At 45.1% G+C, this 26,208-nt stretch overlaps 1 protein-coding gene across 7 annotated transcripts in view; it reads right to left on the reverse strand.

The window, feature by feature from the left end:
• Window positions 1-26,208, reverse strand: part of LPP (LIM domain containing preferred translocation partner in lipoma) — a 310,262-nt gene that overhangs the window by 212,892 nt on the left and 71,162 nt on the right. For all 7 annotated transcript variants that reach the window (XM_052686960.1, XM_052686961.1, XM_052686957.1 and 4 more), the window contains one exon: window positions 7,056-7,120. The gene's annotated coding sequence lies outside the window, so the exon portion shown is untranslated. The remainder of the gene's footprint in view (window positions 1-7,055; window positions 7,121-26,208) is intronic.

Consider the following 26,208-nt stretch of genomic DNA (forward strand, 5'->3'; position numbering starts at 1 on the left):
AAACCAGACCCACTTTGCCCCACCTACAGAGCTGGGGCAGGACCAAGCGGTGTGACATGCTAGTAAGCATGGTGAGAATGGGTTGATGAATGAACTAGCTGATCTTAGCGGCCTTTTCTAATTTAAATGATTCTATGACCTTCCTATGTGCCACTCTCCTCTAGCATCTTCCCTTCCCTGCCACCTCCACTTCCTTAAGCCCCTTCTTTACAACCTGAAGCAAAGAGATGAGCGATGGAGATGTATGTTTGCAGGGCAGGGTAAGAACTAATGGAGAACGGAGCTAACTCAGCTGGCAAGGACTCATGATGGAAAGCAGTGAGCTGTTCTGAAGTAAATTAAGAAAACATTTTGAATGCTCTCCTAAAATGGAACAAATAGGTCCAACACTCCAACAAAAGGGGATTTTTTGTATCTCTGAATGATAGTGCTCCATTTCTATGCCCTGAGGCTGCTTTGAAAATTCAACGCTATTTCTCTGAAGAATTTTCTTGGACAAGCTTTATGGGTTTGATCAGTTAACTATTTTTTAATGCTAATCCACCCCAGTGATATTTATCCTCCTTTTCCCTACATGCACAGAAGCGCAGATGCAGACAAATACTACACAAAAGCAAACACTGCTCAGACAGACAGGAACAGTCACATCCAGAGCCAGCAACCAAACACCAACTTTCTTCTACAGCACTCTTCTAGCAATCCAAGATCCTTTGGCCTACTATGGATATTTAGGCATCAAACATCGGTGGCCACCAGGTACTATATCTGTGATGTGATCTGGTCACAACCATTCTCACTCAAGTGAAAAATAAAAATTATATCATTCCAGCTGTTGGAGGATAAGTGTGGCTGGAAGGCCTCAACTTCATTACTACCAAGCCCCAAAAGCCGCCCAAGTGCTTCTCCGTCCTCCAGCTGAATAAACGAAGGCATAGATATAATGATTTTCTTCAGTGCATGCAGCAAAGAGATAAACTGAACCAGGAACAGGATCAGAATCTCCTGCCTGCCATCATCTTACTGGAATTGCTCTCACCTTCCCCACAGACTCAGCTTTACAACCTGAGTGTGATGCTGAGCAAAACTCCATTTACAGTCTGAGCATCCAAATGTTCCCCCTAATTTAGAGCGGATCAATCCAACTGTGCACTAGGACCCTAAACCTGTATGCCATTCTCTGCTGTACTAGTTGCATCACTGTGAAATCCTACTACATGCATTGCAGCTATCGCACCGAAGAGAAAGCAGAGTAAGGGACAGTCCCTGCTCTGCAGTGCCTTTGGTCCTCGAGTTGCTACCTCTGTCTTTGGGTAGCAGATTCAGGCAGTATTTCCTGTGGCAGAGAATTACACAGGCTGATTACTCTCTGTGGAAAAGCAAAGAAATCCTGGAAGCAATTTTCTGTCTCAATTGTTCCCAGAGCAAGGGAACAATTTTTCAGCCCTCTTCCTATTTTCTGCTTAATGCCATGCAGACTCAGAGTGCAGAACTCATCTTGCTGCTGTCCTGCAAACACTTAGTCAGGTGAAGCTTCACACACAAGCAGGCCTGAAGGCTTCCACCTGCATCAGCCTTGAACTTGGCCACAAAGTCTTTACAAGTCAGAAAGAATGAAAGGAGGTAGGTGTGATAGCCAACATCTCCAGGAAATGGTCAGCCCTAGGTAGGAGCAGGCTTACTCCACAGCACCATACCTTGTTGCTCCAGTACAATTCTCAAACCCAGCTCTTTCAAAATTCATGACTAATTTTTCAAAGAAGGTCGTGAAAGAGCAGCTCGAAATGAGAATCGCGAATTACAGGCAGGATCCACATGAAGGAAGATCCTTTTCTGAAACTAGAAATTTCATTAGCATGAAAAAACACTTTTGGTGGGAAAAACACAGCACTTTAAAATAAAAAAGTCTAAATGTCCATGGTTTGTTTGTTTGTTTTTAACCAAGATCTGAAAGCAGCCATGCAAAACAGCCATCCTGGGGCTGACAGTATTTCCAGTTTCCAAAACACCCACATAGGCTACAAACTCAAGAGACCAGCGTGATGCTGTGCTCGAGCACCCAGGCATATCGAGAGTCCCAAACTACTGCAGTTTGCTGCAATTTGGCAAAAGGCTGTGGGACAGGGCTGGGAGAAACCACTGCTCTGCACCAATCCCACCAAGCTGCAGCAAGGACTCCAAACGTAGATTTTTTGGCACTTTGACAACAAATGCCTTCACACATGTACCCACCCACACTCGGAATGATTCAATCAAAACCCTATTTTCCTTACAAAGGAGTTTTGATAGAAAACTTTCTATTTGCCCTAGTCAATTTGGCTAAAGCATCAGTCAAAATGTTTTCTGGAATTGACACCGTTGGTGGAAGAACAGGCAAACAAGCTCTGAGATAATCTGCCTCCAAAGGCAGGAACTGACCTTTCAGTTGCATTATTTTTCTCGTTTAAAATAAAGGTAACTTTTAAAAGTGTTACTTTTCTGCTGATGCTGCTGGAAGACGTGGAGCAAACGGGGCTGTGTCCCTGATACAGAATCTCATGGCCAATCTTAATATCGCTTAATTTTCAAATGAGGAATTTGGTAGTAAACAACCTTTCCGTTGTACACAAACATTTTTAATTTCATGCCCTGCTAATCATACATCTGTTAGAGTTCTTCTTCCATCCATTGCTGTAGCGATAATAAAAGAAAAAACCTCATGCTACGAATGTGTTTTGCCTAAAATGAAAACTGTATAATAATCGATTTCCTCCAGCGGGCTGAGGGAGAGCAGCAAGAAGCAGAACTCAGCCAACGAAGGTGACAGAGATACGGTTTCATGCCAACTGGTGGCCCCATTCCCCAACTGAGGGGTGGGTTACCACATTTCATAGGAGTGGTTGCTGTGGCAGCAGTGCCCGTTTGATTTTGAGCCTTTTCTGAACTGCTGATACACGACTTTCACCTTTTCTAGATTCCTCCTATGCCCATAGCCATGTTGAGCCAACTCCAGATCAGAAATGCTGCCCCTATGGGAGTTACACAATGAAAGAGCACTTGGTGTCCTAGGCAACACGACGCGAAGATATAGGGGCAGAAGCACAGGGCTCTGCTGTGTCTGGACAGCCTCCAGCTCTCCTACCAGCATCCCCTCCCAAGGGTGATTTCTAAAGCACAGTTATCTACATAAACTCCCCCTTATTGTCACCAAGAAACCCAGTTGTTTGAGTAATCTCCACTACTCCACCCCACATGCATGTTACAGACATATATCACAATCAAAGCATCCCAACCTCCTGGGCACAGCAGGTTTGGGGCAGCCATTGGGAAACATGGTGAGGGGATCCAAATCTGCCTGTATCACCTGCAGGACTAGATGACCAGTCAGCATCAGAATACATACTGATACATCTTACCACCAATACACAAAAGCTCTGGGTTTCTCAGACCTCTAATCAAAGTGCATTCAATCAAATAACCCTATCAGAATTACCAGTGAAAAGGGATGGGAAGGAATAAAAAAAGACTTTGTTGAGCAAAAGTACTCCGAGACACATTTGATGTAATAGTCATATGATTAACAAACTGTCATATCAAAGTTTTCTGCAAAGTAGGAACACTCTGACAGTTCATATTTTAAAAACTGACATTTTGATTCATTACTGTAAATAGCACTCTGTACTAAATATTGTGACAAGGCATACAGTGTATTTTTTGAGCTCTGTAACATTTAGGAAGTACTGGGATTTTGGAAAAAAAAAAAAAAAAAGAAAAAAGGAAAAAAACCACGTGGAATATCAAATGCAGTTAAAGAAGAACTCCAAGAATGCTTCTAGAGGAGAGGATCATTTCTTTTGAGATAACCTATGTCCCTGCCACCATCTCAAGCACTGCTGGGAACTTGGCCCGCAAGGATCTTAATGTACTGTTTGCATAATAAAATAGGGAATTGTCTCACGGAACAAAAGAGCTATAAGAAAAGTGGCTACATTAAATAATGTAAAATTACTCAATAGCAAATCATCCCGAAGCTGGCATGAGGAAAAGAACGCTAAAAGGAGCTGCATTGCCACTCAGACTATCTGCGAGCGCAGGATGACAAGCAAAACAAAGCTACGTTCAAATGACTGCCCAAATGCGCATCTTACTCATCCCATCAGTCTCTACAGGTTTTGCCCCTTCCTTCGTCCACATCTCTCGTGCCAGGTGAGAATATGGGCAAAAATGAGGTAAGGGGACACAGCTCATGCGTCCCTTCCCTGACTGTCCAGCACGACCAGCAACAGCACGCTGGGTGCATAAGCAATGCAAACGCTTTGCATTTCATCAAAAGTAAGACAGGTGATGGAGAAATGAAAAGCAAGCCCCGCTAATGACAAATGGCCTGCCAGAGCAGCAGGAGAAAACCTGAAGCTGCCTAGCCCGTTTGCAAGCTGCTCAGGTGTTATTAGGACTGCAGTCAAGGGCTTTAGAAAGAAAAATGGTTACCGTTACCATTACTTACAGCTGGCTGCAAGTGGAGCTCTGGGCTCAGTCTACTGTGAAAGAATGGATATGCTGTCATAAACAGCAGAGAGCCCGGACTGGGCCATGGCAAGAAGTCATGCGCACTGAAGATGGATCACGATGCTGCTTTAACATGGAGGTTAGCCTGCCTTTCCCCAGGAGCAGCCACATATCACTCATATGCTGGAAATCTTGTGGATGGGTATGCATGCCAGCAAGTGTGGTAGTAGTAGTGGTCTAGCCAGACATCCAAAGCATATTGGCACTGCTATAATTTGTCCATTCACCAATATGTTTTCCTAAAAACACCCATATGCTTTTCCTGTAGTTCCCATATGCTTTTGCAAAGAGAAACAAAAACATTTTGTTAGTTGCGAGCGATTGATCGTCGCATATTTTGCAGAAGTCAAATAGAAAAACAACAACAAAAGTGCAGTCAGCTGCTTCCCCCTCCCTTTCTTCTCTGTTCATGGAGGGAACTGTGAAGAGCAGGAAAAATTCAGCCCACAGCAAAACACACAGCTCATTTTTTTGCACTGCAAGATATTCTAGGAATTACAGGAGGAATCTTCATTAAAAACAAGCTATCAAAGATCTGGCAGCCGGTGGCATTCCAGACAGTAATTCAGTGTTGGGTGTTTGTCTGCTAGCTCAGGTCCTCGTGGAGGGAGCCCGGCACATTAGGTAACAGCCCACAGGAATCCAGGCTCCTGGAGCAGCACGTTAACCCAGCCTGGGGAATGCTGCCGTAAGGAGGTTACAGCTTTTCTCATCCTAATTCGATGCCAAATCTATCGCTGAGCCCCCCCCTGCCACGTGCTTCCATGCTGCCAATATAAATCCCAAGGCAGCGAGCGGGCAGGAGGCTGGGTTCAGCCCGGAGCAGGAGTGTGGGTGTACAAGTATGTGTGTGTGTCAGGGCTGGAGCGTGTGGGAACCTGGCCTCTGTGCTCAGACTCATTAGGAAACGCGGTGGACCCGAGGCCAGCGTTCAAAGAGAGAAGCATTTCTCTGGAGATAGATTAGCGTATGTTCTTCTTTACATACATAAAATTAAAGAGAGAATCGTAACGCGGACAAATCAATTAACTTCTGAAACACCGAGGGCACCGAATGTAACAGCAGAGGAGATGGGAAGAGCTTCATTACAGAGACACTGAAACACTGCACAGCCTTTCTTCCTTGGAAAAGAAATTCAGTTGTTGCTGCATGAAGTTCTGATTTTAGCCTTGTTTTCCTCCGTTGCTACCTGAACATCACTGCTTCCTTACCGAAATGGCCACAGACATACCTACATATTGATACAACCCCAGGCAAGGAGAGAAGAGCTTAGGAACATCTTTGAAGACTGTGAAGATACCTGAGGGCAGATGCCCAAGGACTACTGCAGTGCTCGACCCTGCAGCATAAGCCTTTTATAGGGTGGAGTTTGAGGCTGACCTTTTTTTACAGGACACCTTTCTACCAGCATAAAGACATTCAGCGATGCAATCCGATGCTCTCAATTTGCTCAAGCAAATTTAACCAGAAACGTTCTTCCCAAAGTTAGGGTTTCCTACAGTGATCTAATCTCTCACAAAGCCTAATGAGAGGCTGGATGTAATGGGCCAAGAGCCCAATTTTCCACTGGAACAAAGCTGAAAAAACAGTCAAGAGAAGAGAAATCAATCTCTTCAACAGGGTACACAGTAAAAAAAAAAACAACACAATTTGTCAGAGACAGCCTGCTTGGCAAGATACATTTTATGATATGTTTTTATTCCGAGAGGAGTTGTGAGCACCTGAATGTCTGACTTCACAATTCACAAATATATTAATGCCGTTCCTTAAGCTTTCAGTAGAGAGCAAACCTAATGCCATCTCATTTAGTCAACAGTTTATAAGGGTGGGTCTCTCCCTAGATTTCTTATTTACAGCAACACATTGGGACAGTCTATTAAACTCAGTGGGGAAAGCTGCCGCAGAGAGAGTGAGAAAAGCAGAAGTGCTGCCATTAATCTTCAATAACCCAGCAATTGGGAAGACCAGGCCTTGAACCAAATTCTGTTCTCTTGCTATTAATCTCCTGTCCTCTGCTTATTAATCCTTTGTCTGTCTTCTTCCTTCAACATTTATTAATGCCCCCAACTGTTCACAGTAAACAGGACGCTGAGATCTCATCTCTAGCTGGCCATAATTTACAAGAGAGAAAAAAAGTAACAACAACAAAAAAAAAAGCAAGAAGAGGGTGAAAAGAAGAAGGAAGGATGTGGATTGCTTATTGAAAGGGCAGAATGAAAGGACACTACCATTTAATGACACAGCAGGGTAAAGAAGAAGCACTACTGATGCGACCCAAAGGTTTGCCCTCACTATGATTTAATCATCACATCACAGGTCCAGACCTGGACCTAGAAACAGTACAACCACCTCGAGTCTCTTGGTACCACAGCCCCCACCACCACAGGCTCTGGAGAGTTGCCTGTCATTTGCTGAATGACCAGATCACACCTGGCAAATGCAGCCCCAGGGTCTTCACGCCCTGCCCAAACTCAGCAGCTTGCAAAGGCCCCGAGATGCGACCCACTCCTCACCTGGAAGCACAGCAGCCCCGTCAGGCACCGAGACAGACGTACGGACAGCTTCTTCTAAGGGACCTCTGCAGATGGAAACAGAAAGGTCAGAATTAAACTTTTTGCAGAAAGTAAAGCAAGCTGGCAGTGACACCTCACAAAGAAAACAACCCTAGAAGGGCCCGTAAGCCAGCCACCCTCCCCTGCAGTGCGGGACTGCACATCACAACTATTTTTCCTCCGATACAACTCTGTGTCAGTCTGTTCCTGGTTTGATCCATATAAGGGCTTTTCACACATTAAAACAAATCAAATCTGAGCGAACACCAGAGTAACAGAGTAACTGAGGTTTATTTGTTTTAAATCAAGACAGAGCTGGTGAGAGGCACTGAGGTAAGGGCTCCAGGTAACACCATCTCTTTCAAAGCCTGGCCAGATGTGCTTCTGCCTGCTGTGCTTCAAGGGCCTCTTCTTCCTGCTACAGTCAATGTGACTCACCCACCGTGCTGCCTGTGCTGTGTGGGCACCCCTACAAGAGCTAAAGGGGAGGTGCAATGCACTAAACACACATCAGTTGTGGCCAAATCCTGGTTTCCTCTGGGTGCCTCCAAAGCAAAAGGGAAAAGTCAGGTTTTCCAGGTAACCACTCGCAGTGCTTAACCAGCAGCCTTTCATACTTCCAGTATCTTGATAGCTACTCTTGTGTTTGCCATTTCCTTTCATCTCCATCCCAGATGGAAATATTGGCAACGGTCAGCGATGACCCAGTGGACCTCTGCCCCTCTCCCCATTGCCACAGGGGACCAGAGCAGCTCCTGCCTGCCCCCATGCTCCCAAACCTGCCCTGACCTTGCAGCAGAGCCAGGTCTAGCTGGGAGCAGTTTCACCCTCCTGGGCAGCTGGAGAAAGGGGAGCAAGGGATGAAGAACAGCAGCGGCTGCTTCAGACCCTCCTGAAGCCAATGGAAATCCACTGAGGAGCTGCTTCCTCTGACACTGCCTATTCCTTTCATATTTGCCATGACAAATAATTCATGTTAACATTTTTTCAAGCGCTGTAACCCCATATCAAGTAACAGCAAAGAGACAGACAGGTGTCCTGACCACAGAGGCAGCATATGTGAACAGTTTGGAATTTACCATTATTATTTCATAAAGGGGGAAACAAATCCCACAGACTTTTCTGTGCATGATACATTTTCTGCTCTGTTTGATGTTGCTTTCAGGCTGAAGACTTCAAATAGCTAACCCTAACCTATGCCTCAAGCCTGCTTTAAACTAATGCCCCTTATGTGACCAGAAATGAATGCATGGTGAATCACTAACCCCACACACAGTGGGCTGATGAGCGGTGGCCCATGCCTCCCATGCCTCCCAAGCACTGCATGGCCATGAACACATTGAGATAATTCAGCCTGGTAATTCAGCACGACCATTTCTGTGTTTCTGGAGCTCGAAAGCACAAGCTCCAGGCCAACTGCCCAGCCACACAAATTCAGAGCAGAGAAAAACTTAACTCGTGGGGTTTTCTGCAAAGCACACACACATAACCTGCAGAGGCTGCACTTCCACTCTCTGCCTACCTTTGGGAGATGCTTAAAAGAAGCTGCATTTTAATTACTAGCCCAATCAAGGGAATCTAAACTTGACAGCAAGGGAAAGGGCTAACCCAAAGTTACAGATGTGGGTGTATATGCGGCCCGGCTCTTTGCTTCTTTGCTGACATTCGGGCTTTCAGAAATTAAATTAAAACCACACTTAACTTCACAGAGATTGCAACCTGCATCTACAGTGCTGCAGAAACCTCAGTTGAGAGAACTCCACTGAAATCGATGGAGTCATTCAGATTTTCTCTGGTTGCAGACCTATAGGCCAATAAACATTAGCGTTCATCCAACCTCCAGCTAAATATTGTCTACTAGAAGACCATTATCTTTGTCATTGATTTGGATAACTTAGTTAAAGCATGCTTGAAGACGCATTAGCATCTTTGGGTTTTGGTGGTTGTATTTGAAGGGTTAAGCCCTGGCAGGTATTAAACACTTGAAAACAGCATGTTAACAGTTTACAAACAGAGCCTGAGATATAAGTTTGTTTTGTTTTTCATTGGGAAATTGGTAAAATGAAAGAAGCAAAGAAAATATTATTAAAAAAAAAAGAAAATGAAAATGAGCTGTATGCACCCACTGAAAAAAAAAATCATCCAAGTTATTTGATAGATACTAAGTTAAGATGAAATACAGGGATGAGAAGAAGAAAATCATAGCAGGGAAACCCAACCCTCTCCTCCTTTTGAGCCTTACCACATTATGTCACGCCTGGTGCACCCCAGGGAAGGGCAGTTTCACTGGCAGCAGCAGCTGGCCTTAGGTTGGGCTCCGCTCCCTTAAGCCCTCCTGAACACCTGCAGTACAGCCTCCCAGCAGCAGATGGATGCTGCCAACATGTCTTACAGCTCTCTCCAAGCGTGGATGCTACCAACCATCACTATGTCCCTACCTTGGGCATAAGATCTTTTCGTTTAAACCCACTCACCAAAGTGGATTTTTTACCCTTGGGCACAAGGCCACCCTTGTGACTGAGCTCCTGGTCAGAGTGTTGTGTTGCTATAGCTCTGCCGAAGAAGGAGAATCCTGTTGGTTTGTTTGGCTTTCAGTTGCCCTGCCCATGTTCCACTGCCAAGCATAAGATACAAGCCAAGCTTCAGACAGGGATAGGTGGAAGAGGCATTGAAACATGCTGCCCAGGGAGGTGGTGGAGTCACCATCCCTGGAGGTGTTCAAGAAAAGGGCAGATGTCACAATGAGTGACATAGTCTAGAGCGGTCACTCACATGGGGAGATGGTTGGACTAGATGATCTTAGTGATCTTCCCAACATTAACGACTCTACAATTTTAGGAGTCTTGCCCAACAATCTAATGAAAAATTGTCAGGTTAAACTACAACTATGGGAAGGACAAAAATAAAAAGTATAAAATACAGTAGGAGTAGTATTTTGTTAAAATCAAACAGCAAATCAAAGACAGAACAAGGGATATGGAGAAGCCGTCTCGGTCTCTGCTACTGCTTCTATGGCACAGAGCAGCTCCCAGCCACAACCAAGGCTCCGGTGCCATAAGCAAACCAGAGAAGTCTACCAACAACACACAGCACAGCACAGTCCTTCTGTACTGCTGGCTCCAGAACCCTGAGAGCAACTCATGCAGCATGGCACACAGGGAGCCCAGCAGAGCTGCTCCCACAGCAGCAGTGGGCACATCTTTCCCTGTCTGTTGAGGACCCAGCACAGCAGCTCCCTGTTTGACAACGCCTTATTTCCACCTTTCCCCACTGCTATGCAGCAGCTTCTCAGACAGACCAAAGAGAAAGTCAGGCACTGCTCAAGTAAGCACCTGGATCTACAAACAACAGATTAAATTCTCAAGCTACAAAACTATGTTTTAGCAAAAGTGCAATTGGACTCCGTGTACTTGTTACATTTCTAAATATACTCCGGTTGTCAAGACAACAAAGAGACTGATGGATCTCCAAAGCGTACTGTATCTATTTAATTGTCAGCATTTCAAACTGACTCGAGGAGGGGAAAAAAATGCTGCGTGATAAGTCTAATTGTCATGGTTACCACTGGCTAACCCCATAATAAAAATATATATATTCTAGCTGAATGTGCCAAGCCATGTGAGGAGCAGATGGGAGACATTCTCATTACTGCAACAGCCTCCATTGGAAAACTAAACTTGAGGAAGGATGCGAGAGACTTTACAGAGCTCTCAGACACAACAGACGCCGTGGGCTGCAGCTTCCCACCCGCCTGGCAGCAGCCACTTGGGCTTTTCCTGATCCCATGGGCTGAACCCACAGGGCTGGGGCTCCCTAACTCACCAGCATTCCTCTTTGGGGAGTCCCATCCCGCCCAATAAGGTGATTCAGATGCTTCTTTAAAGCTGTTGACAAAATGTAACATGCAACTGCCTTGGATTCGCACTCCCACTCTCACCAGCTCGCGCTGATCCCTTCAGGCAGCCTGCAAGCATTGCTCCAACTGTTAACAAGCAGAAGAACAGCCATGGCCAGCCTTGGAGAAGAGGACCAAGCAAGAAGCAGCAGCCAGAGGTCAGGCTGGTTGATGTGACACAGCCCCACAGGCTTTGCACCCCATTGGACAAGCATAATCCAGCACCACTACTCCTGTGCAGTCCCTCCTGAAAGAGATGCTTCATGAAAAACCCTCAGATGTTGTTTTTTTACAGTGAAGACTTCCACAACAACATCTAAGGTATCTACCTGGATGTAAAATTCTTGTACAATCCTAACTTTACTTGCCTGATCAAACTCATCCAACCACACATTTTTCAATTGCATTTCTTCAAACTCAAGTCTAACTTGCAAGGGAAAGGCACAGCTTTCAAAGTCCGGCTCAAAGACAGGGCTCTGAGCACCTGATGGAGCTGTAGGTGCCCCTGTTCACTGCAGAGTTGGACCAGATGGCCTTAAAGGTTCCCTTCCAACTCAAACAATTCCATGAGTCTAAGTTTCTGCCAGGCATAAAAGCAATGGAAACCAACTCACGTTCACCTGACCAGCGCTGATGTCAATGAATGATCAGTTTCCAACTTGTCTGAAGCTTCCCCAACCTTTGTGTTTTTTTGACAAAGACTACATTCAAGTTGAATTATCCTGAAGAATTTGCTCCAAAATGCTTACTTCCCTAGAAGCTCTGTATCTCCACTGACAGTTTCATGGAAACTACATGGCACTGCCTAAGTCCCATTTCTAGGAGTGATCTGATTTCAAAATACTACTCAAGAAAAACCACCATCTTCCAAGCCTCTCAAGCAACGGGTCTGAGTTCGTGATATTCTCCTTGGAGCCTGCCCCTGCTCACTCTCAAGATGAACAATTTCTGAATTCCAAATATGAGCATCTTTGTGACAGATACCGAGCTTTCGTGCCTACCAATACCGTCACCATGCGGTTCACCATCACGTCCTGCTCCACAGAGCCGGAGATGGGTAGTGAAAATCAAAACAAAAGTAGCACAGAAGTGCTATTTCCGGGGCTTGTGCAAGAATTATTTCAAATACTACTCAAGTTTAGAGCTAAAAGGACTCCTGCACACAAAGAATCTTCATGCACAAAGGACTCAGAGGCAGCTGGTTATTACAGGGACTCGGGTACACCTAAATGGATGCAGAATCAGTATTTTGTCCCTTGGTACCTTAGTACTTTTGAAAGTAAGCACTTCCATTAGGAACCTCAGAGAAATGATAGCCCTTCTGAAAGCTGTATCCAGAACTTAACTGAGCTGAAATCCCAAATAACCAACAGCTTAAAATCATGCTCCACTATAATGTTGCTTGCTTCAACATTATACAGGTGCAGGAATCTAGCTTTGGCTCTCCTGTTACCGAAAGTGCTCGCCTAGGGCACGAGGCTCCTATAGTTATGGCTCTGGGACAACTATTACATTCTGTTCTAATAAAGAACATGCTCTCAGGAGCAAACTCCCCAGGATGACTCCTTTGCTTTGGCACAAATGGACTCATTTGGTTGAGATAAAAGGATGTTCCCTTGCATCATTTTCATTTGATTTTTTTTTTTATTTTTTTATTTTATTTTAAGATAGAGAAACAGTTAATTTTGCTAAATGAGTGCTCTGTTGCCATGACTTCACTGCAGACAAATACAAAGCCATCAAGATCCTTTTCTCTGGTTGTTGCTTTTTAAACAAGTATTTGATCATCTTCATTTTCTTTCTTCTTTGCCCAGCATCCCCCAGTCAAGCAGCTACAAAGAGGTTATAGCTACTCCATAAGTCGGAGAGACACTACTGCACATCTTCATGCCCTCACACCACACCTCTGCCAGATGTGCCACCGTGCCTCCTGTCAGCCTGCAGGACAGTGCTGCCCACAGCAAGAGGCAGCAAATCTCTCCAAAGGAAAGCCGAAGTCTATGGGATTAGTCCCTGAGAGGCAGAATTCCCACACTCCCACCAAGGACCGAAGGCTCCATTCTGCTCACAGGCAAGTCAGACTTGCAGCCTCAATCAAAGTCCCTTCCTGCTGCCTCAGTTTCCCAGACAGATGAAGCAGGCTGGACATACATATCGTCTGCCTCTGTGGGGTGTTGCAACATGCGCAGAGTTAATATTCATGAAGTACACTGGGGATTAAGAGTATTATAGACTTCACTGAGATGAAGGTTTTTCTTTTTTTTTTTTTTTTTAATGTTTGCATTGAATAGACAGACTAAGTAGAAACAGCATTTGTAGCCTGCAGCCATTATCCTAGTAAATGGCTTATTACAGCACGCAGCCTACCAGCTCACCTCCATCCTGTCTCGCTGAAACGCATGTAGGTGGAAGCTGCTCATTCCACTGAATTTTCCTTTTTACTGCCTCTGTCTGATGGAGACTCTTGATAGCTGCGCTCACAAGACAGGGATTAGGATATAAATACTTCAATACAAGCTTGTTCTTTGGTACCTATTTATGACGATCACAGAACAATTAATTACTTCCCATCTAAGACTAATTCCCATGTCTTCCAAAAAGGCTGGGGGGGCAAGGGGAGATTGGCTCAACATTTTCCATTTCCTGATGAGTCACAGCAGATCCACTACAATAAACTCAATACTTCAATCAGACTGTTTCTTATCAAGGTGTATTCAATACATTACTAAGATGTGGAGTGTGCTATTTTAGGGGCTAATCTCAGGCACTGTATGCATTATGCATTATCCAAACAGACCGACCCCCCCTGCACCACCATCCCTTCCCACACATCCCAAAATCGTACAAACACTGCAGGAGACAGTGAAGAGTTGTGCATTCGGAGTGCTGACTTTCACAACACATAGCCCTTCAACATGCAGCCCTCTCTCCCACCTCATTAGTTCATTCCCTTCCCCTTGGCAATGAAATTACTTATGTGACAGCAGCATCTGACAAGAAAACATTCGCAGACTGCACGGGTTGCAACAAGTCTGCAGCGTCTTGCTTTCTTCGTTCTAGGGCCAAGAACCATACCTTTATTTTTCTGCCCCAGGGAGCCACTCTGCATCCCTGTAACAAACACTAAATTGTCCCCAGTTCCCACGCCACCCACTCACAAGCTCCCAGGCTCCATAGAGCAAGCACGATCCACCTTGCTCAGCCTCCGAGCAGCCCCATGGCTTTTGGGGACAGCAGCAGGTGCCCTCTGGTCCTCATTAATTCCTCTACTTAACAAACGGTTAGATGTAATTTATTGTGTTGATTGGGCAATTGATGCCAGTCAGATCATTTCACTCTACAACAGGTTGTGTTCTGCACCAGCCTGATGGCAGTCAGCTGCAATGGGAACTCCTTCACCCAAGCAGAAAAGACTATGGAGAGCAGAACAACAGTCACATCTCCCAGGACTATGCACTGACCTCAATTCTCACAAGCAACACAGCTAAAAACTCCAAAACACCAACAGCTGCCTGAAAAAAAAAAAAAGAAGGCTACAATAAGCCAAGGATGACAGTTGGATGAGATGATCTGTGAGGTCTTTTCCACCATTAATGATTCTATACTAAGTGTGTTAAAGACCATAACATTCAGGTGAGTAGGACTGAGTACAGCAGACAGACAGCTGTGTTCTTCCTTGTTGAGGCACTGGTGTGCCATCATGGATATCAGCAGCTGTGAGTGCAGTCACTGCACAGACACCACCTCAAGATGATGCTGGAGCTACTTATTACCATCAGTTTTCCCCGTGGCACAACAGGGCTGTGCAAACAGTTTCTATGCAAACAGTTGCAGTGCCAGTTTCTGCCAAGCCCATGCTAATTGCAAGTGATTCCAGTTCAAATGCTCTTAAGCCAGAAAACATTTAGGTGACATGTAACCAAGGCCTCACATCTGTTACCAGCTCTCCAGCAGTGAACAAACCTGCAATCAGCTATGAAGACCTGTCAATAGCTCTTCTGTCTTCCTCCTTGGGAGTGCATTTAAATTCCAATTTGCCACCATCACAAAGGCAGAACGTTTTTGATCCTTGCAATGCTTCCAGCTTGTTAGAGCAACTGAAGTGCCAAATCAACACAAGGACACAGCCATGGATGTCCCATTAAAGTCCACTGATTCTCCCCAAGATTTAGCAGCTCATCAGGTGTCACTTTTAAAAGCATCATGGTGCAAGAAGAGACAATAATTACTTAAAAACTTCAATGCACCTTAAATGTATGCAACCAGTTTCACACAGACTCTGTGAATGGAAGCAATATGTAGGAAGGGATCATTCCACATGGCCAGATCAGTAGGTGTAAACCATGGCAAATCTCTAGAGTAGGCTCCACTGTTCAAGGTCATCATAATCAAAGGGAGAATTTTCACTCTGATTTAGAGATTTCCATAAAACTGACTATCACCTCAGTTTGGATGCTCCCAGACCAAGCCGTAGTCTCTGCGAGATCTGCAGTGCCATTCACTTTGAGCTGCAGGTGACAAAGCAACACACAGCTGGAATTCCTGCTCACCCTATTAACAGTACCTATGATGTTGAAGTTCTCCAGCAAGTTAGGGCTGTACTAGCCAGCATTCATTCTTAACAAGATGTGCTGGACTGTGCAGATCTCCAGGTGGCAACCAGCTCCTTGGAAGAACACTTGAAACAGCAGTGCAGATCATGAGCTAATGCCATAGAAAATGCCTCAAGACAAACCAAAAACAACTTAAAAACCAACATCACGAGCAAAGACAAAATACAAGACCACATTAAGAAATATGAGCAAAAAAAATCCACCAAGTTCAAAGGAAATGTAAGTTCCCTTTTTTTTTTTGGACAATGCCGCTGGTAGCATACGGCTCTGACATTTTACAGACATGACCAGATTTGGGCTTATCTTGTATTGTCTTAAAACATACAAAACCAGGATTCTCCCATGTCAGGCAATTAAGTTCCCGTGCTTTCCCAAAAAAACACTTGGAAAGTTTCTAAATGCAGCAGGAGAAAAATAATTCTGTTCAGTCCACGCCTGTGTCTCCCTCTCCTCCCATTAGCACATGGGGAAAAGGTTGGCTTAGAGTAATACAGCACTTCAATTTGAATATGAATCACTCTTCTGGTGAGAAAACAAAACAGAAGCCGACTTCACACAACCCTAATCTGAAGATATAATGAAAACCAACGCATCTACCAGGAGCAACAGAAGTAAAACATGGTGAAAATCCTGGCTCAGACAAACAGCCAACAATAAGACCTGTCCCAGAGGATGCCAAAGTGGCTTTCAAGCTGAGAGACAGGAACCATTCCAGCTGTCAATGAAACATCATCACCTCTGAATGGGTAGTTGGGGCAGCACCACTTGTGGTTTGTGAAGGAGGGAAGAACATCATTGAGCTGAGATTGCTGGGAGCTCAGGAAGGCAGGATCATTCTGCGGGAATGGGACTTTGCTCCTGGAAAGCAGAAGTTGGTTAGGTTTTGATTAATATGATTCAAAATGGCACAACATGGTCTGAGCACCTAAAAACCAGACACACACGATGCTGGATTTGACAGTGCCTGGCCACAAAAAGAATGGAAAGAAAACGTGTGTGTTCTGGTGCTCTCCAGCTTCTCAACCAGAGAACTGAGGGATCAGAGCTCTCCATAGAGGTTAAGGCAAATCACTTCTCCCCAGCTCAGTCTCCCCCTGTCCTGGATGCACAGCAATATCCCTACTCGACTCGAAGCAGTTTGGGGGAAGGCAATGTGCTGCTATTACTGCTTAACATTGCTATCTTCAGAAGGCCGGTGTTGCCTATCGCCAGCTCTGCTGAAATCCTGGTCAAAGCACTGCTTTCACCCTCTGTCCTTTGCCCCTTCGCCCTTTCCAGCCCAACTCCTGCTGTCACTTCACTGCAGGCAGAAGAGCCCTTTTGCTACAGCACTCTTTAACAGAGACTCGGCTCAAACCGAGACCTTTGGCATGGAATATCAACAAACAAGAAGTTCAGAAATCCTTCAGGAAAGGGGCCTGAACAAGCAATCTGCACATTTCCAGCATTAAATGTTTGTTTCTCCTCCTGGCAGCATCTGGAGGCTTGCAGAGTGTTTACTTGCAGAGTGTTGCATCTTGGCAACACCCATTTAAGCCTACAAGCTCATCAACAATTCACCTTGACTCAAAAGCAGTGGTTGTTCTGAGTGCTGAGGAAAAATGAACAAAATCATCATCTTTTTCTTTTTCTCTTTTTTTTTTTTTTTTTGGCAAGTCTCTGATAAAGCCTTTCTGAAAGGAACTTAACTTGATCTTTTCCCACACTGTGTTCTATATTCAGTTGCCATTCTAGAAACAAAACAAAAAAACTGCGCACAAATGCAAACAAATCAGAGCAGGGCTTGGTCTGATCTGCCTAAAACAAATGTCTACCTCCTCTTCTACTGGCTCAGCAACAGAGACCCAAAGCCAACGCGTTCTTTGCATTTCTGACAGGCTGACGGTTGGATGGGTTTGTGCAAGTTTGTCTGTAGTGCCTTGGGACTGCATGACAATTCGAGGGAAAATTCCCTTAAAAGGAACATGCACAGTGAAGCATCGATCCTGACAAGTACTGCCGAGCCGCTGCCCTGTACAAGTGACCTCTCTCCAACCACGCAGTCGTGTTCTTGCAAGTCGGAGTCTCACCCTCATCTTGGTTTAAATAGAACAAATTCATTTCTTTTTATTGAGGAGGGAAAAAAAAAAAAATCAATAAGCAAGAAAGGAAAGTTTCAATGAGCTGAACATGATTTACAGGTAAAGTGAATTGCCAGGGGATCCAGGCAAAGATTCATCGCTGATTCATCAAACAAGTCATTGAGATGTCTAAAGAACGAGCTATCGAGAGAAGTCCCTCATCCTCTCCACCTCTTCTTATTAGTTATTGTTGGAAGTGACCTTTTCTGCAAGTCTCTAGACCATTCTGAAGTGCTGAAGACTTTAGGAAGTGAAAATTAGTTCTTAAAGGAACTAAAGTGCTTCAAAAACATTTTATTAAAGGTTGCATCTTGCTTCTCTCATCCCATCCCTTGGGTGCTTAGGATGAGCTATGCATTACAAGAGCAGGCACTGCGCAGTTCTAGCCAAGAATCCCAAGCTACCTTCACAAACACACTTCCAGCATCGCAGCCCAGGACAGCATTGACAGAGATCTTAGGGAACCGCAGAAACCAAGGGACAGAAGGGCTGCCTGCCAGAGCCTCAAGGAGAGCCCCAGAGTCCCAGCCCTCTGGCAGCTGACACTGAGATCTCACTCAGTTCCACAGCAAAGAGTTGGAGGTGCAAGAGCAGGCAGAGAGAGGAGCAAAGCTGGTAGGGGCATAAATGAAACAGTGCTGTGAAATACAGAGGTGAGCACAGCCTGACGCTCACCTTCACAGCTCCCCCCCAGACACGCACGCCTCGCCAGACTGAAATCTCTGAAACTCATCCAGGCCTTCCTGGGCTGATCCAGGAACCTCATTCGTATGCATTTTTGTTCTTACACACAAACATGACAAGTTTTTAAAATCACACAGATTTCACACAAGTCCCCCAGGCCCACATTTACACGGTACTTAGGAAACCTGGTCTTCAATGGAATTGTAAAAATTCCAAACCAAAGGAAAGAATTTGCAAAGGCGAAGACCACAAAGAACCATGGATCTGGGTTGAACGGGAGAAACTTCCATTTGGGACGCAAGGAGGCTTTAGGGATGCCCAACACAGAGGTTCCCCAAAGTGCTCAGTTTTCAGAGGATGGTTTTCTTAAAATAAGACATACTTAAAGACTGCACCAGCTGAGCATCCAAAACTGATTAGTCACAGTAAAACACTGTGAACTCTCTTCTGAACTCTCTTCATTTAATATCATTCCAGAGTGGAAAGTTCTCACCAAAGCTCTAATATATTCCATTCCAGACGAACAATTAGGTGGCATTAGGCAGCCAGTCGTAACTCTCCGCACTAAATGGCCTTGCTATTTGACAGTATGTGCTGCGCCTTTAAAAGTTTCCAAAAATGACAGTCTTTTTTTTGTACATGCTGGAATATTCAAGAGCATTTCATATCTATTCTCATATCAAGAAAAGAGCAATTAGATCAATAATGAAACAGGAGTGCTCCCTTTTACTTTCTGCGGTTTGCAAAGAGGTTCGTGTTTCTATGCGAGCACAGCTCTTGTTTTAGTGATGTGAAAGTGTGTGGTTTGTGCGATACCCAGTTTCTTCTAATATCTGAGTTTCTGTTGTTATCTGCCTACAATTTACAGTAAAGCATTTTTTGTTCTCACGCCCCTCAATCTCCAAATTAGCCCAATTTTCCCAACAACAAGATTTTATCACCCTGTGTAGACCTTTTACGAATACTGGAAAGCTTGCCAACAACACTCTCCACCGTAATGCAGCACGAATTCACAGAAGAAGGCATCACCAAGTCTATCTGTGCTTGCTTCTGTGTACACAGACTCATTAATAAGCTTTTCTTTGGAGAAAAGGACTGATTATGCGTTTGAAAAAGCAACTAGAGTTGGGCTGGGATCCATGAAAGGGGTCCCAAGGCGCTACACGCAGTGGGTAAAATCACTGAGCAACATTTGAACTTCTGTTTACACATCAATGTTGTGCTATTTACTATGATTAGATTATTACAATTTTCAAAAGTAATCAAAATATTTAGAACTAGGTTGTTGTTGTTGTTGCTTTTCTGGGTCTCTGCTGCAGAACATGAATGCAATTCTTCTAATCTAAGCAAAAATTACTTAAAAACCCTTCTAAACTGGAAGGACACTGCCAGTAGTGCAGATGGGTGAGCGGCTGGCTTCAGCGTCAGACTGAATCGTGCCATTTATAGCAGTTTGACCCTCTATACAACCGATGAGAGCACTGATATTTTAGCCAGAGAAGTTCGTTTTCCAGACTGCTGTTTACAGCCACGTGCTGTACTCCAGGATCCTTGACTGTGCTGCTTCTATGACTCTCAGAGAAGCGCGTCTTTGTCAACCATACTGAAGGTCCCAGAGAGGGACTTCACCTTCTGCTACAACGTGAACATCAATCCAACAATAAAAATAGCACAACAACCAGAAAATTAAGTATTTCTGACGAGGAAGAGAGAATTGCCCACAGCAAGCATTTCAACCCTATGGCAAGTCATCTGATCGGTTCTCGAGCCCAAGCCTGACACAGGACACCAGGGACTCTCCATGCCTCAGTCCTGTACCTCTCTGGATCTGCCTAGCACTCTGCACACAGATATTTTTAATGGTCTGTCATGTTCCTTCTGGCACTGATTAAGCACTGGTGGCATAACAGTGTGTTACCCAGTCCTTCAGCTGCTTCAACTGAGATTAGCTGAGGCAAGCCAGGACACCATCGTTTGAACGCCTTGATGCTTCTTGCACCCACCCAGGAGGACCTGGCTTTCAGCCTGCCTGCATAAACCCTAGGATTAGCCACTGCTGGAGAGGCTCCTTTATGGGATAAGTAAGAGGTCAAGCACTGCCATCTAAAAAAGGCTGTGACGGGTGTACATAATCCCCCACAAGTTGCATTCCTCCAGCTCTCCTTGCCAGTAAGAGCACACAGCAAAAGCCATTACAACCACAGTCATGGAAATCAAAGTGCCAACTGTATCACTCAAGCCTTCAGTGACTTTACCTGATGTTGTTGTCAAACATGCCGAAAAGGATGCATTTGAAAGAGAAGCACAGAGAGGAACCATACAAATATTGCTTACTTGGTTTTAAGCTGAAGCAGGACTGCTGAAACCTTCCAGTACTCCCTATGAATAGCCCCAGTAGTTGGGAGATGGCAGAAAGTAAATCTGGATTAACGCAAGGCAATTCAAAATGTGCTTTTCAACTATCTGATCAAATGTTTAAATTAAGGGTAGGCACTAAATTCAAAGCATTCTTATAAATCATAATAGATTAGAGTGACTATGGAACTCCAGCATCCCCAGTTTCAAGGGCACTCATTTTCCCACTGCTTTCACCATGAAGAGCCTCTCCAGACCCAGGGATCTCTCCAAGTTTGATGATCCCGCATGCATTCCGAAGAAAGATCCCCACAAAGACAGACCTGATGCAACAAACAGACCATGGGAACATCTTTGTTTATTCTAATGTGACCTCCCCCCCTCCCCAACACCTTCGCAGAGCCATCAGCTGGCCTGCCTCTCCCCAAAGCACCAGCACCGAGCTCACTCACACTGCTGCTGCAGCTTAACCCAGTGCCAGGAATGGCTCCAAACATCTCTATGGAAACGAATGTGATAATAAAACTTCTGCTGAAGTCTCTCTGCTCTCATACAGCTCTCAGGAAGCAGAACTGAGCTCCAACTGACCACAGCCTCCTTAGCAAAAGAGATTCTCACCTGCAACACAGCACCAGCTCTGGCAGCCAGCCATTACAGATGCCAGGAAAACCTATTCTGCCTCTCTGTTCCTTCAGGAAAATTCACTGACCAGCACTGCCGGATGCAAATGCCTTCCCTCTCCAATAACCTGAGCAGGATTTGGAGCACTGCAGGCAGGGTGAAGGTTCTCTTCACATCCTGCAGTGCCCCCAGAGATGCCCAAACTCCCCCAGCCATCCAGCACTAACAGTGCCTGGCATTAGCTCAGTGTGCACAGTGGTTCTGGCCTCTCTGGGCAAGGATCTGGAAGAGCAGCTTTTATTAGACAGATTATGTCTGAAGTGACCCTGTCAGTCTGCGCTCTTTAGAGGTCAGCTCCAAAAGCCAAGGTGCCAAATCCAGCAGCATGCTCCTTTAGCAGGGGTCCTGCAGAGGTGACCGAGCTCTTCTCTGGCTAAAGGGCAAGGACCAAAGCAAAAGGGAGCACAGATTCCAGCAGTGCAGCCCTCAGAGAGGCTGCAGAGCGCCTTCCTCCAGGCACTGCCTCAAGGTAAGGTCTGCAACTACTGCCTGCAGTACTGTAAAATAAAAAATTAAATATATATATAGAATAAAATATGAGTATACTATAGCCTGAAAGCAGCCTGCTTCCTTTGAAAGCTCTTCCGCAAGAAAACATTTTTGCTGCAAGGTTCTACCATTTTGTACAGCATGTAGTAAGTGGATGCCTCTATTTTATGCTTTGCAGCTGAGTTCAATACAAGGAGAGCATCCTTACACACAGGGACAACGATGCTAGGGAAATACAATGTCCTGCAAGATAAAACAGCAGGGTAGTCATCTCTCCAGAACATCTGAACATTCAGAAGAGAGAGGAATTCTTCTACCTAGGATTGAAATGGTCAACTAAAATCAATATCCTAATATACCACTTTCTTTTTTTCTATTTCTATTTCCTTTTAATTCAGTGGCATTTAGCTAGCAGAATAGCTGTTAACAAAGGTCTAAGAGGTGGAATGCCATTTTCTATATATAGAAAAACGCTTTGGAGGAAACTGTAATTTGACAGAAATACACATTTAGCAAAACACATTTTAAGAAGTGGAAAATATGTTTGTCTTTTAAGGCAGCAAGAAATCCACCACAGCTCATCAAAAGGATCCTCAGATCCTAGCGTTATTTTTGAACACAAATCCAAGAAAATAAGAAGGAAGAGATTGTTCAGAAGCACGATGGGAAGGGATCCTGTTCCAGCCCCCCGCTCAGGGATGGATGAGCAGAACCCCTTCCCTTCCTCTGCTTCACACCCAGCACTGGAGAAGGATATGAATTTACAAACTGCAGCTGTTCCAGTTTGGTCTTCTTACACCACTGGGGGCAGATGGTGCATGCTGTTATTAAATCCGTACTTCAGCCCATAATAGTAATTGCAGGAAAACTTCTGCTCTTGGATAACAAATCACTATCCTTATTTTGGAGGAAAAAAAAAAAAAAACCAACAACAGAAGTCGTCTTGGAGTTAAATAACTTTACTACTTTAACAGTGAAAAAAATTGTCTAACCTATTTCTTCTGACTGGGAACAGAAAGAGAACAGGATATGGATATATTAGATAAAGGTCAATGCACATTCACCCACCTCTTTGGAAATCGACAATGTTCTCGTGACAGCCATAAAACTGCTTTGAATTTTAGTTCCCTCGAAAGTAAATATAAGGAATCCCAAACTGTAACCACAAGTGCCACAATTCTGAACACTGATGTCACATCCAGCTTAATGTGTACTGCAGCAGTCTGTATGCTAAAGCTTCAAAATCACCTCCTCTAAGGCCATAGGAAGAAAACAGCAATTATCCCTCACCAAGCACGCATCGCAATGCTTTCATTTGGTGCAGGGCAAGGACGTGTTTCATTCCCCAGCATTTGGGATGAGGCACGGCAGGGTTGGTAGGACTACTTACTGGATGTCTTAGAGTCAAATATCTTACGCTACTGTATGTTCTGTTTCCTTTCATCACTGTTCCTTCCCATTCCAACTACAAAATTTCATTTTCTCTTGGAACTGGCTGACTTTCATTTGTGCCCATGTGTTTTTCTATCAATTAGCCAGGGCAAAGGGGTTGCCTTTCAGAGCCCTTTCTGGTGCACTCGACATAAGGGGACACTGTAATTAATAGATGTCAGGCACAGTCCCTCCCGACACATTGATTCCTTACTAGTTAAGAAACACTTGGAGAGAGCACAATCAGCCCTGACTGCCAGGGGTCCTCATAAAATCCATACGCCTGGATTTACAGAAACGGCTAATCACTCTGGATGCTGAAAAGGGGTATGGAGGAACCTGATTTTGTGAAGCAAAGGAAGCCCCTAAGTAATTAACACCTTCGCGTGCTTCAAAGGGAGAGCCACCCAGAAGACTTCCAGAGTAGGAGGCCAGTAGGAAAAACCCTTCTGATCCCCAGTCCAGACCTTCACTGGGGGGGGGGGGGGGAGGGGGGAATATGAACACTGTCACCAGCTCCAGGGTATTCCATCCCCACAGCACCCAGGCACAGCCACCAGGACCACCACACTACTGTCTCCATTCTCCCTACTGCCATCACAACATTGCTGAAAACTGTGTTTTTTTGTGCACTACCAGTTCTCACTAGGCAGAAACAAGCAAATCCAAACCTGTTTGCTCCTACTGCTCGGGAGACCAACCCCAGCTTTAAAGGAAAATTCCCCTCTTTCATTTGCTGGCTAATCTGAATCTCTTAGGAGAGAGAATGGCACTTCTGGGCAGTGCGTTTCCATATGAGAGGGAAGAAAAGTTCTCCATGAAAGGATGCATCAGTACCACACTGCAAATCTCCTATTTCAAACCAATACAAATGGTTATAGCTCTCCTTTAAGAAGTAGTCAGAAAACAACCCTCTTCAGCATCTGCCTTAATAACACTGCCTTATGCTGGCATCGAGACAGTCCAGTGAGTTAGGCTACGACACAGAGACGTTCAAAAGAAAAGAGAAAGAAATGAAGTCTGTTCTGAAGCCATCCCACGTGCTCATGGTCCCAGCACCACCACTCAAAGCACACTTCTCCCAGCAGTTCTGCTCCCGCGCACGCAACTGTTGAGCGCCTTCCCACTGGAAGCCTTTTCAGATTTCTGCAATGATAACTACAAAAGGAAAATCACTAGAGGAGGACACCCAGTGGCTTCCAGCCAGAACACAACCCGCCTTCAGCAAGAGCTTTGATTTGCACAGGCACACACTGAAGTTGTTCTTCACAACAAAGAACAGCCCGTCTGTTGCATAACTAACCTTAGGCTGTGTTAGATAAGTCGTGCCTTCTCGCAGATCAACTGACCTTAAATAATGTCCCCAGTATACTCAGAGCCAATAGGTTTCTCATTCAGAGCTCAACCGACAGGTCTTCTCCTTCCAGCTATTTCTTCAGAAAGGCACACGAAAAAGGTTTCAAGAGAAATCTCATGCTTACTGTTCCAAGGGCAGCTTTCAAGGCCAAAAAAGAAGCACAAGATCTCAGCTCCAGATTCACATCTTCCCTCGAAGGCTTCTTCAACGCTTTCTTACAGCAAAACGAGTGAGGGATTTAGCAGGACTGAATGGGGACTGCAGAGGACACTAACTGGAAAGCCAGTACACGTTGTGAAATACCACTGCAGCTCTGCCACCGAATCAAGCCCGGCTCAGAACAACCAGCCATGGCAATGAAGTGCTGCTTTGTGTTCTGCCTATAGGCAAAACAAAGGTCTGGGGATGAGGAGGTCTCGCTTGTCATGCAAGGGTCAGCACCAAAGGCAAATTCTACCATGGCATTTCCGTTCTGCTGCCCAGCCCGTTACTAAGGGTGGAGATAACAGCAGGATCTTTCATTGCACATCCAAAAATGCCCTTTAAAGGAGCTGCATCGCATCACCCCATGGACAGAACCCACTCAGGAGGGATGTCAATGCCTGTAGAAGCTGAGCATTCCCACTGTAGTGATGCGAAAGTGCAGATGAGATCCTTCTGCACCATTCCTTCGACGTCCCTGCAAGATAATGCAGGAGCTCTGCAGCAGAGTGAGAGGTAGAAGTACAGGGAAGACAGACTGTGGAAGTAAGCATGGCTCTGCACCACTCCTGGAAAGTAATTTTGTTGCCCAAGCAGACATCTGTGCATTCCCCACTGGTGGGAGCAAGGTTTTTAGAAGTGAAACGTTGTGCAAAGCAGGGTGATAATCCTTCGGGAATGCAAGCACCGAAACAACTGGCCAGTGAATCTGCAGCAAAGGCAGAGCCACTAAAAGCCCAGCTATTTTCTGACGCTGGTTAAGTTGTCATACAGCCTCCACTTGAGCAGCAGTTTCTCAACCTATAAATCAGGGCCGACAGGGCTTCCCTTGCTGCTACACGACACTCCACTCATTCAATTGCCGTCTGACGGGAGCTCTGACACGAGGGCAGATGTAACTAATGCATGCATCCAGCAACTCCCAGAGCCCTTCCTATGGAGCACACTAGGACAGAAGCCCTGCCTCACCCTTGCAATCGGCCAAGTCAGGCTTCACCCTAAAGCTCTGCCATACAAAATAGCCAAGCTACTTCCTATACGAGCCATCATCGCCTCCCTGTTACTGCAGGAACGCAGATCTGGAGGGCTGCTTGTGCCAGACAAGCTCAATGGCCACAGAGGAGCTTTCTAGTAAACCGAGCCCTGAATACTAAGCAAGGGCTTGCTGAGCTGAGTTACTGGAATCTATTCCTCCTGCATAGTCAGCATATATGAATACATCCTCTTGCTTCATTAAATTTTAATTGGAGTACATGTGAATAGGTTTTACTGGTGACTTAATCAAAGG

This window comes from Tympanuchus pallidicinctus, unplaced genomic scaffold, assembly GCF_026119805.1.
Source record: "Tympanuchus pallidicinctus isolate F22 unplaced genomic scaffold, pur_lepc_1.0 scaffold22, whole genome shotgun sequence".
NCBI lineage: Eukaryota > Metazoa > Chordata > Aves > Galliformes > Phasianidae > Tympanuchus > Tympanuchus pallidicinctus.